The sequence below is a fragment of the Pan paniscus genome, chromosome 9 (assembly GCF_029289425.2).
Source record: "Pan paniscus chromosome 9, NHGRI_mPanPan1-v2.0_pri, whole genome shotgun sequence".
In the NCBI taxonomy this organism is placed as follows: Eukaryota; Metazoa; Chordata; class Mammalia; order Primates; family Hominidae; genus Pan; species Pan paniscus.
Genome location: NC_073258.2, coordinates 45,942,531 through 45,957,489, shown reverse-complemented (window position 1 = coordinate 45,957,489; position 14,959 = coordinate 45,942,531). Strand labels below are relative to the sequence as shown.

Genomic DNA, 14,959 nt, shown 5'->3' with positions numbered 1-14,959 from the left:
AGCCAGCAAACTCATCTACTCCAATTTCTCAAAATCAGGGTAGTCTTGTTTAAATCAGTGTTTCTCAAGGTCACTTAAGTTTTCTTAAAACTGAAATTTTTTCTTAACTAAAATTTAATAGAAAACTTGATTACTTGATTACTGTTTAATTGCTTCTTATAAAGGACCATCAGTTTCAATTAACATAGACTATTAGTGTAAAAAACATATGAATGTCAAAATTTAAAAATATTAATCAATGTGGTACCTAAGATAGTCTCTTGGTTGATCTTTGGAAAACACTGATCTAAACACTCCCACCCTTATAATACCAATTTTCAATGAAAACCAAATAAAACAAAGACCAGCTTCCAAGTCATCCAAATCAGAAGTACTGCTTGTTTTTTGTGGTTTCTTAAAATGAAAAAAACGAAGCATTCACAGCAACACTGAAATGATAAGATACAATGTGCAAAAACTACCCTGGGGAGGCCATCCTTCATGTGTTAAATGCACATCTGGGCCAGAGCCTGCTGGTTGCCTTCCTTAATACCCATTCTTCCCTTCTTTCTTTGCAGGAGAATACTGATTTTTAACCCAGCATATTGTGGCCTGGAATAAGGACTTATATTCCAACCTCCCTACCAGCTAGCAGTGGCCATATGATTAATTTCAGGGAACATGAAGCAAGGTTGTGAAGGACTTTGAAAAAGGCTGCTTAATGGAAGTTGACTTGGCAGAGACAGGCCCCTTTTGCCCTTCATCTAGTCAATTCTAAAGTGATGGCTGTAGCTGCAGTAGTCTCTTGAACCATGAAGTAATCTTAGGGTTGAAGCCATGGGCTAAGATAATGGAACAGTATCATAGGAATCAAGGTCCCTGATAACACCACTGAATTACCACGCCATTTTAAAATCCCAATCATTTCTTCTTTTACTGTTTATCATAAGGAATCAAACATATACAAAAGTTCTAGTCTTTAAAGTGGGTGAAAAATAAACTTGTCTTATTAAAGCAACCATGATAGGCCCGGAAAAGTAAGCGTAAACGGTCAATAAAATAAATTATGAAAACAAAATAATATTCACATCATTATAAGAATATTTGCTCAAGGTATGTCACTGATATCACCCAGGTAATTCTCACAACTACTACCCCAATCTACACTATCATCCCAAACACAAGGACTTGTACGAGGAATCTTTCATCCCTCCTCACTCAATTCATGCTATACACAGTTAAAAATTATCTTTCTCAAACACCATTTTTTCTCTGCCAAGAAGTTACATTTCCCTTTTGCCAACTATATAAAAACTGAAACACAAATTCATTCACTTCTTCCCATTGCTACCACCTAGAGCTACCATCATTCATCTCCCACAAGAACTACTGTTAACAACCTTCTAATGCATTCGCCTGGTCCCGTTCTTACTCCTCTCCAATTCAATCTCTACATTGTAGCCAAAACAATCACTCCAAAGTGCAAATCTGAACTTCACTTCCCTGCCTAAAACCTGTCACTGGCTTCTCACTCCCCTCATTCTTTACAAGGTCTTCCATGAGCTGACCTTACTCCTACCACTTTCCTCCTTCCACTCAAGCATGCCCCAGTTGTGCTGAAATTTTTACAGTTCCTCCAAGGTAACATGCTTTCTCTTCGAAAATGTTCTCTACACCTCCAACGTACACTCTGCTATGGTTTTAATGTGTCCCTTCCAAGAGTCAGGTGTTGAAACTTAATGGCCAATGTGACAGTAGTAAGAAGTGGAGACATTAAGAGGTGATTAGGCCATGAAGTCTCCTCCCTCATGAGTGGAATTAAGGCCCTTATAAAAGAATCTTCATGAAGTGTTCCTTCAGCCAACTTTCTGCCTTCTGCTCTGCCTTCTGCTCTGTGAGGACACAGCATTCGAAGGATGCAGCAACAGGGTGCCATCCTGGAAACACACAGTATCCCTTTCCAGACAACTGAACTTACCAGCACCTTGATCTTGGACTTCCTGGCATGCAAAACTGTGAGAAAATACATTTCTGTTCTTTATGTATTTTATTATAGCAGCACAAATGAACTAAGACACACTTCTAGCTGTGTTTCCCTCCCATACTTGAGGTTTTTCAGTTAAACCGTCTCATCTCCCATTAAGCCTTCCTTGACCTGTAGACTAACTTAGAACCTCATACAGAATTCTCTGCCCCATAGTACTCCGAACTCCCCCTTTGTGAAAGCTGATCATGCCAGTTGGGTCACTCTTGTCACACCCGACTGAAACAGAGACAAGAAGCCAGGGGGAAAAGCCCTTAGGGTACAAAACATTGCTCCAAGAATGTAATTCTCTGCAAGCTTGACTGCTGAACCTGCTCGTTGTAACCTGACACCAGTTTTATCTATGCTTGCTGCAACTCTGGAACTAATTTTGTCCACAGCAGTTGCTCACCAATCAGGACTTGCCAGTTCCCCAAACCCTTACCCAAAGCCAGTGAACTTTCTCAAAGAGCAATAGGTAACATTTCTTCTTTTTATAAAACCTCTAGTTTTTTTCTTTTTGTTTTGGAGAGTGCTTTCGGTTCATGCTGGAGACTCTCTGTTTTGCAAACTGATATTGCCAATAAAACTCTCTTTCCTACTATCTAGCCATCCTGGTCGTCCTTTGGACAATATCATCATGACATTCATCACACAGGATTCTGTAAGAGCAGGGTCTGTCTGGATCATCACAGTCTAACTGCTAGCACAGAACCTGGCAAAAAGCAGGTGATTAATGAGGTTTTACTGTATGAATGGATGAGTGAATGAATGGAGATTATAAAAGGAAAACTAACCTTTTATGACCTTACCCACTGCTTTTTCCACACCTTATTTAGAAATAATTACACAACCCCTACACTCTTCAGCCTCCTCTCAACGTCAAGAATCATCTAAAAGTGAGATTTTCAAGAACTTTAACAGAGAGAAGTTTAACTTTATGATAAACCTGTAGATTTGCACTTTCAAAGAATTCTGAGGCTGTCCTTGAAAGGTGATGATTTCCGGGGAACAACACACACTGGGACCTGTTGGAGGGGGTGGGGGTTGGGGGAGGGAGAGTATCAGGAAGAATAGCTAATGGACTCTGGGCTTAATACCTAGGTGATGAGATGACCTGTGCAGCAAACCACCATAGCACATGTTTACCTCTGTAACAAACCTGCACATCCTGCACATGGACCCCTGAACTTAAAAGTCAAAGAAAAAAAAAGAGACAAGTGATGATTTTCACTGCTAGAGAGAACTACTTCACTCATAATGTGCCAGTGAAACATGCTAAAACATGTTTTACTAAAACATGCTTTACCAAACATGCTTTACTAAAACATGCTTTACCAAACATGCTAAATTACCAAAGTAGTGAGAGTTCACTATTTTTTTTTTTTTTTGGGACAGAGTCTGGCTCTGTCGCCCAGGCAATCTCCGCTCACTGCAAGCTCCGCCTGCTGGGTTCACATCATTCTCCCACCTCAGCCTCCTGAGTAGCTGGGACTACAGGCGCCCGCCACCATGCCTGGCTAATTTTTTGTATTTTTAGTAGAGATGGGGTTTCACCGTGTTAGCCAGGATGGTCTCGATCTCCTGACCTTGTGATCCACCTGCCTCGGCCTCCCAAAGTGCTGGGATTACAGGCGTGAGCCACTGCGCCTGGCCGGACAGTTCACTATTCTTGTCTCTAAGATTTGCTTCTTCATTTAACACTGGTGTCCTCAGATTCCACTTTGCTATGAAATACGTGGATAAGTTAGGGTAGCTTTTAACAATACACAGAAAAAAGCTATATGGTATCACCCAGAACCCTGTGGGTTGGGACAGTACAGATGATGGTCATGGGTGGCACTATAAGGTAGAGGAAGAAAAGAAGGAAAGTGGAAAAAGGAAGATTTTTTAAAAAGGCTTATGTCTTCATACACAAATTACACCAGAACCCAAATTTACAAGCCTTTGAGAAGATGGAAACCGACAACTATAAAGAATAGCCCAACTTGGCATCCAGAAGTGTCTAGCTTGCTACAGATTATATAAAATACTGGCAACTGACCAGGGCTCCACTTCCAGATTTTATACAGTCAACAAAAATACTTTAGTTTGTGTAGGTTAAAAATATTCTACTCTTTTTGTCCTCAACTTGCTAGGAACAGATATTTTTAGTAAGAACCCAATCAACCTTATCAAAATCAAACATCAAAAATAGACTAGAGAAACACTGGAAGCAAACTCACTATTTTTAGCTCTTCTGTCTATTCCCTGCCACTACCCACAAAATTCTGACTGTAAAGTCCATGCCTAAGAGCTTAGTTATTCCAAACAGGTTCCTTCTGGTGACCCTTTTTTCCCCCCGAACACCTGAATGCAGAAAACACTTGATTGATTAAAGATTAATACTGCCGCAAACCATGACAGCTGCCTTTCCTCTGAGGGCTTTGGGAGGAGGGTGGTAGGAATAGAAAATGATAGAGAGCTTGCATCAGTATTCCTCTTGGGAATCTATTACATGGAAAGAAAATTGCTATTTCAATTCCCTTTTGTTGCTAAAAATAGCAGTCTCAACTGATTCAGGCAAACAGTGTAGGGGCTTAGCAGTGCTGAATTTAGAAACCACAGAAGTCCCTGAGAGCAAATGCTAACGTAGTCTTAACACACGCCAGCTCATATTTAACAAAGAACAAAGAAGAGAAGCATGCAGGGTGCAAGTTAATAAAACAGCAGCAACTTCCTCCATTTTTATTAAAGACAAACAGTGAAAGTGATGCAATATAAGACCACTCTAACTTGTTCTCCTAATCATATTATAAAAATAATTTTACAGAAAAATATTAGTTTATGCATACACCCAGATATTGTGGGCATTTTCCACAATCCCATGGTATGAGGAAGCACACATCTTTCTTCAAGAACAGTAGATTATTATAGAAAGAAAATGCCCAGTTTACAAATGTCCTGTCCCAATACAGAGTCCCCTTTTTCCCACTCAGTCCTTTCAGGTTCCCCACTGAGCAGCCCTCTCTTCGACTCTTTACTCCCCTTCTTTTGACCCAACCAGACACTGCAGACTGTTCTACTTGTCACTTAAAAAACTGGCAAACCCAAACAACAACAATAACAAAAATTCAAAGCATCTATAGGTCCAGAACAGAAAAACGAAAACAAAAAAAAAAACTGTGAAAAGCAGATTTGCTTAAAGGCAGTTACTCCCCTGGGCCGACTTCCAGGCAAGGCCCTGCGATTCCTTCTGGTGGCACCATAACCCAAAAATGCCTTCTGCCTGATTTTTTCACTTTATTTGGTTAACTAAAAACCCTTCCGAATAATGATTCATTTTGGTTAATGCCACATCCTCTTTAAAAATGCAAACCCATGTATAAGAATTAAAAGGCTATCAATCTTTATGCCTCAGTGTGATCTGATTCAAACCACTTTGTGGCTTCCTTTGGGAATACCCAAAATGTGGGAGTAACATGGAAGGGGCCTCATGAGAATAGGAATTCTCATGCTGTTCTCGTGACAGTGAGTGGGTTATCAGGAGGTCTGATGGTTTAAAAGCGTGTGGCAGTTCCCCCTCGATCTCTCTCTCCTGCCACCAGGTAAGACATGCCTTGCTTCCCCTTCATCTTCCACCATGATTGTAAGTTTCCTGAGGCCTCCCCAGCCATGCAGAACTGTGAGTCAATTAAACCTCTTTTCTTTATAAATGACACAGTCTCAGGTAGTTCTTTACAGCAGTGTGAAAACATACTAATACAACAACCCACACATAGAATGAGAGAAAACATTTGCAAATCATCTACATAATAAAGGTTTAGTATCTAGAATATATAAAGAATTTGTACAACTCAGTAACAAAATGATGATCCAATTTTAAAATTGGGCAAAGGACTTGAATAGACATTTATCCAAAGAGGATATACAAATGGCCAACAGGCATAAGAAAAAAGCTTAACATTATTAGAGAAATGAAAATCAAAACTACAGTGACACACTAGGTTGACCGTAATTTTTTAAAATGTAAATTAAGTGTTGGTGAGGATGTGGGGAAATTAAAGCCCTTGTACATTGCTAGTAGAACTATAAAATGGTGCAGCCACTGAGGGAAACAGGTTGGGAGTTCCTCAAAAAGATCAACAGAAATACCATATGACCTGGCAATTCCACTCCTAGGTATATAGCCCCCAAAACTGAAAACCTGTATTCAAACAGAAACTTGTATATGAATGTTCCTAACAGCACCACTGCCAATAGCCAAAAGGTAGAAACAACTCAAATGTCCAACAAATGATGGCTGAATAAACAAAGTGTAGTATATACATACAATGGAATATTATTCAGCCACAAAAAGGGATTAAGTACTGATACATGCTACAATGTGGATGAACCTTACATATGAACATCATGCTTAATGAAAGAAGCCAGACACAAAAGGTCATCACCGTATTCTATTTACACGAAACATCCAGAATAAATAGGTAAGTCCATAGAGGAAGAAAGCAGATTAGTGGTTGCCAGGGACTGTGGAAGGGAGGATAGAGAGGGACTGCTTAGTGGATATGGTGTTTCCTTTTGGGGTGATAGAAATACCTTGAAACTAGATAGAGGTGAAAGTTGCACAACAGTGTGAATGTACTAAAGCCCCCTGAATCGTACACTGTGAATTCGTTAATGGTTAATTTTATGTAATGAGAATTTTACTTGAATTTCTTTTAACCCTGCCCACCCATTTTTTGGGGGGATGGGGTTTCTGAAGTGATTTTACCTTTATTTCCTTCACTTTTTAAGCCAATCATGAAATTTCACAGTGATTTCTGGGGTGGGGGCAGAAGGAGGGCGGTGTTAAGAATCATCGGGGCTGTGGCCCAGTTGGCCCGTGAAGATGCAGGCAGGGTGGGCCCTCAATGGGGCAGCTGGAGGGGCACGGACTGCCCTGCTGGCAGGTAGGTGATATTCTGAGAGCGAGAGCTGGTAATGCAATGTCCTCCACGACTTCCAGCTTACACAGCTCGATCAGGCTGTCCCCTGCGGTGGCCAGTGAGTTGGTGATCAGCTCGGCTGCCTTAGAGTCACCCTCAGCAGAGATGATGGCCACCTTTTTCCTCTGCTCAGCCTTTTCCACCACAGATCTGGCCCTCTCTGCTTCCTGCTGGGCCACCTTTTTGGCTTCCACGGCTTCTGTGAACTCCTTCCTGAAAGTCAGATGTGTCAAGGACACGTAGTCCAGGATGAACCCAAAGGTGGCTGCTCGCTCCGTAAGGTCGTTGCTCACCTGCCTGGAGACCAGCTCTCTCTGGGTGATTAGTTCTCCAGCATCAAAGCGTGCCACCACTGACTTGATTTGGTAGTGATGGACGGCAGCACACGCTCATCATAGTCCTCTCCGATGCTGGTGAAGATATGAGGAAGTTGGCTAGCGATAGGCCGGAAGAGGATCCGCCGTGTGATATTGAGAATCTATAAATCTTTGCTATCAGTGATGACTGGCGCATTACGTGGTCGAGAACAGCAAAGATAATTGGTTTCTGTACCCATGGGATGAGAAAGTGAGTCCCTCCCCCTACTACAATGTCCTGTACTCCATGGAATTGGTCAAAGATCGCAGCTCTGTGCCCAGCATCCACATTATATAAGGCAGAGTTTACCACACCTCCTGCAACGGCTAAGACCAGGCCAAACTTGCCAATGGACTCAAACACTTTGGCAGCCATGTTTTCTTCTGCTGGGCCCTCTCACACTTTCTTCCACTCTGAATTCCCCCTAAACCCCTTTTTTTAAAAGTTACTAAAGATTAGCTTTTTACCAAGGGCTAGATCAGGAAAGGGACAGAAATTGCTATTTTTCTTGGTGTATCATTCCTTGAATTTGGGAAGTAAAACTAATCAATGTATCACTCAATTTACACTACCGAATACAGAGAATCCTAAGTTCGGACTGCTCCTATGGGTGGAACAGCCTTTTAAAATTTAAATCTAAATGTATCAAGTGCCTAACATGTGCCAAACACAGTAGCAGATACTTTACAGACAATGTCTGTTTTAACAGATCCCAACACTCTGTAAGGTACAATCAGTAGTTCCCCAAACAACCCTAGGAGGGTGGTAGATAATAAGACCTGATTAAAGCATCTAATTTAACAGATGAAGTGACAATCTCAGAGACGTTAAATGACTTGTCACTCATCACATCATAATCTGATCGCCACAACATAAACCCAACGATACAATACAATATTGCTTTATAAACTAGGAACTACCTATAACAGACGCATTCAGCAATAATGCACTGTGCATACACAAATACTCCAAAGAGTGGATTCCTCATTAATCTGATAATGCTGAATCCAACTTTATTTTTCATTACCTTTAACCAACGTTTTAACTTCAAACAGTCCACCTGGTATTTCCCAAATACAACATGCCAGGGAATCAGTTTCATATTGTGCCCAAGTCACTCTTCACCACTGAGAATGACATTTTTCTTTATTCCTCATTCCCATCAGCCACTTTTTAAACAACCTGAGGCTAGGCATTGTGGCTCACATCTGTAATTCCAGCACTTTGAGAAGCCAAGGCAAGACGATTGCCTGAGCCAGGAGGTTGAGGTTGCAGTGAACCATGATCATGTCATTGCACTCCAGCCTGGGCAACAGAGACTGTCAGTTAATTAATTAGTTAATTAATAACGTGAACTTCAACTGGGCACAGTGGCTCACATCTATAATCCCAAGCACTTTGAGAGGCCAACGCAGAAGGATCACTTGAGACCAGGAGTTCGAGACCAGCCTGGGCAACAGCAAGACCCTGTCTCTACAAAAAATAAAAAAGGTTAGCCAAGCATGCTGGCACCTGCCTGTAGTCCCAGCTACTCGAGAGGCTGAGGAAGGAGGATTCCTTGGGCCTAAGAGTTAAGAGGCAGCAGTGAGTTATGACTGGGCCACAGCACTTCATCCTGGATGACAGAGGCCCTGTCTCTAAAAAAAAAAAAAAAAGATCCACCGCTGACTGCAACCAATAGCCTGACTGCTGCCCCTTCCTTTTGCAGTTTCAACAAAACAACTAACCAGCAGCATTTCTTCCTGATAAGAGACCAACCATGGAGTGTGTATAGTCCACTCTCACGCTGCTGATAAAGACATACCCAAGACTGGGTAATTTATAAAGGAAAGAGATTTCATTGACTCATAGTTCAGCATGGCTGGGGAGGCCTCAGGAAACTTACAATCATGGCAGAAAGGGACGCAAACACATCCTTCTTCACATGGTGGTAGCAAGGAGAAGTACAGAGTGAGGGCAGAGGAGAGCCCCTTATAAAACCATGAGATCTCATGAGAACTATCAGGAGAACAGCATGGAGGTAACCACCCCAAGATTCAATTACCTCCCACCAGGTCCCTCCTACCACATTAAGGAGATTATGGGAACTACAATTCAAGATGAGACTTAGGTCAGGGGGGACACAGCCAAACCATATAGAGTGGTTCTGGCCAGTCTACAGAGGAAGCACAGTAAAGGTTTTTGTGTGCTCTGCTTCATCTTTTGATGTCAGAAGATCGAAAACTCCACCCCGAGATCATGCTAATGCTGCCATTTTTTGGACACGGGTTCCATGCCATGGAAAGGTCTGAAGCTCAATTGCACATGTGTACATTTTCTCCTTCCATGAATATTCATGATGCCTCCTAGAGCTTACTGAACATATATATTTGGCCACCCTGCCCAGCATAAATTCCTGTTCCCTTTGCCCCTCCCTGGAAGTATCTGTTTCCAACTTCTGGTGGGAGGCTTTGCTTCCCAGCTTGTCAGGATGACCAACCTGCAGGCTGCAACCCTTTATGAGAAATAAAGCTCTCCTTTCCAAATTTATGACCCTTTTTGTTCTTCAGTCAACATGATTACATTAAACATCTCCTTAGTTATAAACAGTATGCAAACACACCAGTAGGACAATCGTTGTCTACTACACAAGTGCCCTTGAAATACTGTATATAACTCAGGTCTAATAAAAGTGAAAGAGGTGTAATGAGATCTACCTGGTATAATTCCACTAGCTAACTTATCTTCAGTGGTCCACATTTATATCCACCAAGATAAACATAAGGGAAGGTCTAGAGTAGATTATTTGACTTATTTCAACCTAATTCATCCAGTTTAAGATTTTAGGCTGGGCGCAGTGGCTCACGCCTGTAATCCCAGCACTTTGGGAGGCCGAGGCGGGCAGATCACCTGAGGTCAGGAGTTCAAGACCAACCTGGTCAACATGGTGAAACCCCGTCTCAACTAAAAATACAAATATCAGCTGGGCGGGGTGGTGTGCACCTGTAATCTCAGCTACTTGGGAGGCTGAGGCAGGAGAATTGCTTGAACCCGGGAGGCGGAGGTTGCAGTGAACCAAGATTGTGCCACTGTACTCCAGCCTGGGTGACAGAGTGAAACTCTGTCTCGAAAAAAAAAAAAATTAATAATATTCTTCATATAAGAAGTGGGTAAATTCTCCAAAAACAGAGACCCTGGATTTTATTCACTCTGTCTCACCTCACTAAGAGATTTAGAAATGAGATTTAGAAAGCTATTCTCCTTTTAAGCCACCATGCTTATCACACTAACACTACAATAAAGTCCTATGTTTGGGCCAGAGTCTCCTGGTGAATAACTACCTTTTCTTTAAGGATTAAATATATCTTAAAGGCATGTGTTTAAGCATACTGATGCTGAGGCCCAGCACACCCCTAGGTACTTTACACCTAGGAGAAATCAAGTAAATCTACTTGTCATGCCTGACTCACTCAGGCCTAGTCAAGAACTTCAAAACAGCCTCACCAAAAGATAGTTTAATAAACAGTTTATATATCTTGAAGACTGAAATAAATAATGGTAGTATCAACAACAAATGTGAGAAAAGAAAGGAAGAATGCTCATTTATTCTCAACTAATTTTTTTTTCTCATCCCTGAGAAGTCAAAACCATGGAAGCTCAACACAATTCCTTCTTGTTATACAACATCCTGCTGGATCCTCTTTCTACTTTTTGGTAAACCCCCAGACTGCCAATAAAATTATGTTAAACAACTTAACAACTAACAGACTTTTCAAAATGAACACTCAGTGAAATTCACTTCCAGACAAATCTTTTTAAAGGGGCGTCATATAATCCAGCACAATATTTCTCAGTTACAGAGATTATACTCTACATACAATAGCGGTGGATTGACCAATAGTCAGAAAACCTATTTTCTGGTCCTGGTTCTGCTAGCTAAATCAACCTGGACCAGTGGTTAATATTTCTGAGCCTTAGTTTCAGCATCTTTACAATGTAGTTGCAAACTAAATGAACACCCAAGACCCTATGAGTCCATGACTATGATGAATATAAAATCAAAGTAATGACTTCTCTCTTTATTAAAAAAAAAAAAATACACATTCACAAGTTTTAAAAACAGTATGTCAAGTCAGAGCTGTGATTTAAAACAATAAACCTACAGCTAGCTCATCTTCAACAATTTAAAATAGAAAGAACATGAATAACTGAATTAAAAGAAAAACGTTTTGATTATTTTTACCTTCTCTCCCACAGACCTTTAACAAGAAAAGAAGAAAACTTGAGGCTAGTCTCTATGACTTTTATTTCTTCTGTGAACCTTTAGGTGGAAGTGTTAAAGACTGATGAAATAACTTTCTGTTTATCATTTGAAGTTTGTTTCATTCAACTTCTTAGATAAGCTACCCTTTCAGATGCAGCGGATAGGCAGCAGGTACAGCATGACTGTGAGCTTCATGGAATCAAAGAAAGCATACTTTCCTCCCTTCAAGAAGCTACCTCTCACAAATAGAACTTTTAATACAAGTCTGATTTAAGCGTCCTCTTATGCACTTTTCAGTGATTTCATTTATTTACTTACATGGCTTTTTATTCTACAAACGTACCATAGAAATTTCCTGGTCTCCAGCAAAAGTTTCAAATGTAAATTACTTAACGAAGTTTACTGTCTGGACTAGAGCTCAAAGAGAGAAAAAACAACTTCTCTGATGCCTGAAGTTATAGTTGTGCTGTTACAGACCTACTCACCTACTTTGCAATTAATTAATTTAAAAATTAATACTATCTGCTATTTAACATTTTGAAAACACCTTCAATCCCTTCACAAGATTAGGACACTACTAAACATATAAACTTGGTATTTTATTAAATTCTATTAGATGTACAATAGTCCTCGTTTTACTTAAATTGTCATTGATCCTTAAGATGCAAGGACATCTGAAACAATTCTTTAAATGTCATAACTTTCTATGCCATTTGCTGGCCCTTACTAAGTTACTACTCTATTGCCTTTCCCTTTTAGTTTTTCAGAATGAACAAGACCTTTAAGATGCTGGTATGTGGCAGCACTGTTTACAATACCAACATTGAAACCATAAGGGGCCACTAAATACATTATAATATGTAATTATAGAGCATGTATAGCACACATAATAGCATATAGATATAGTATATAATTATGGTGCATACTAATCGTTTATACCCATATTTATATCTATATTATATGTAGCATATCTATATTACACATTATAGCATATCAGTACAATAGAACACAATACAGTTATCAAAAATTATGGCACCAAAGAATGGTGACTGGCAGTGAAAACCTGTCTATGATACACAGCCAAGTGAAGAAAAAATGGATTATTTTTTAATTAACAAAAATTAACTATTTTTGTTTTAACAATGTTTATTTCTCCAGAAGATCTTTAATTGAAATTTCTAAGGATCATCACCTAATGATGAGTCAAAAGAAGTTTACCAATAATCTAGCTCATAAATAATCCGATTCCCAGATACAGTGGGAGGAGTAACAAGTACAGTAGCCATTTTTTGTTTTGGGAAAAAAAATCTAAAGAATCTAAAAGAGCCACAGACCAAAAAGTTGATGGTAGTTACCTCTAGGTAGAGGAATATAAATAATTTTTCTTTTCTTTTTTTTTTTACTTAGCTGGATTTTCTAATTTTTCTATAAGTAAATTTATTTCTTGTGTAATGTTTTTATAGTTTAAAATTCAAATAAAATTATATTCTGTATATTAGTTAAACAGAATTGGGCCAGGTGCAATGGCTCATGCCTATAATCCCAGCACTTTGGGAGGCCAAGGTGGGCAGATCACCTGAGGTCAGGAGTTCATGACCAGCCCGGCCAACATGGTGAAACCCCATCTCTACTAAAAATACAAAAATTAGCTGGGCGTGGTTGCAGGCACCTGTAATCCCAGCTACTTGGGAGGCTGAGGCAGGAGAATCACTTGAACCCATGAGGCGGAGGTTGCAGTGAGTGGAGATTGTGCCACTGCACTCCAGCCTGAGTGACAGAGCAAGATTCGGTCTCAAAAAACAAAAAAACAAAAAACAAACAAAAAAAAAACAGAATCACACTATGCAAGCCCCCATGTGGTTACTGCCACAATTGAGATGTCTGCTTAATTCAGTTTGTATTTAAAGCCTCAGACAGAAAAACACATAAACTCAAGTTTTCCAGAAATGAAACAAACAAAAAAGCACCAAACCTACTCTACCACCTCTGGAGAAAGGGGAGTCCACTGCCCACTATACATTACTGCCATAGTTCATCTCTCCCAACCTGAGATCAAGAAGCACAATGGCAAAGTGGAGGAAAAAAGGTGTGATTAAAAACAAAAATGGATTAAAGGGTAGAAAGAGGGTGAATTGTTGTGTTTTTTTCCTACTGTTTTACCATAACACCAAATACTTGGAGAAGGAGTTGTAAAACTCAGCATTAAGAGATGGTGGTTTGTCCTATGACGGGAATTTATATCAACAAAATGCCTTATAAGCCAGGTAGGGTGGTGTGTGCCTGTAATCCCAGCTACTCAGGAGGCTGAGGCAGGAAAATCAGTTGAGACCAGGAATTCAAGACCAGCCTGGGCAATATAGCAAGACTCCCTATTGAAAAAAAAAAAAAGCCTTATAATCATGAGTTATTTCTCTAGCATGATCAAGATTCAAACAGAACCAAAGTTCACACAAAGTTCCCTCTAAACTGGGACTCCCCTGAAACCTTCTAAACTCAAGATTTTATTTAAATAGAACACAGCCACCTTCGGTTAGTTAGCTGATCCCAATAACGTAAGAGTAGCTTGGGAAACACCTACTGAAAATCACAAGGACTGCTGTAATATTTTACATTGAACATTTTCTGATGGAATCTACCATTTCTTCTGACAAGGGCTACTCAGTCTAACAGCACCAGCAAGACCACATTCAGCTTCAGGGGGCCTCTTGGCCTGTGATGCCTCAGTCCTTTCTACCATATGCTATCTGAGTATACAATTGTCTTGTTCACTGAAAATGAGCATGGCATTGTACCATGACTGAATCCTTAATATAAAGTATATTTAAGTAAGTTCACCCTTTATGTAATAACTGTGGTCTCACATTTATACTACATAAATAAAATCTATTCTTTGAATTATTACGTAAAGCAAACTTTCCCAATTAATGGAAGCCTTAAAAATTTTTTTAGAACGCAAGTACTCTCCATGGCCCCCCACCCCGCAACTTTAACTATTTTTATACATTTATATTTTCTTACATCAGGTTTTAACAGTGGACCATACTTGTATTTTGACAAGGCTGGCAGCTTCTAATTAGAGATAGAATGTGTACATGAATACAGACAGAAATTTTAACAGGCAGCACATATCATAATATTTGTTCTATAAGAACTATTTAGACACAACCTAAATATGCTTGAGAATTTGGTCCATTTGAAAGCTCATGTTGAAATTGGAAAATTCTTCTTTCATTTAAGAGATAACCAAGTGAAGAAACAAACAACAAAAGACACTCTCCCTATGAGAAAAGGATTCTAATGGTCCCTGCTGGGTAAGGTATATGTGTGATGCTTAGCATTGGAAAGCCTGTCTCTGAAATATGATAAAGCTCTGGACCTAATCTCATCTAA

The 14,959-nt window shown here is 39.9% G+C and overlaps 1 protein-coding gene and 1 pseudogene across 1 annotated transcript in view; both read right to left on the bottom strand.

Annotated features, from left to right (window-relative positions):
* HSD17B12 (hydroxysteroid 17-beta dehydrogenase 12) overlaps positions 1-14,959 on the bottom strand; it is a 175,924-nt gene that overhangs the window by 114,420 nt on the left and 46,545 nt on the right. The window lies entirely within an intron of this gene.
* On the bottom strand, positions 6,749-7,736 carry LOC100972300 (prohibitin 1-like; annotated as a pseudogene).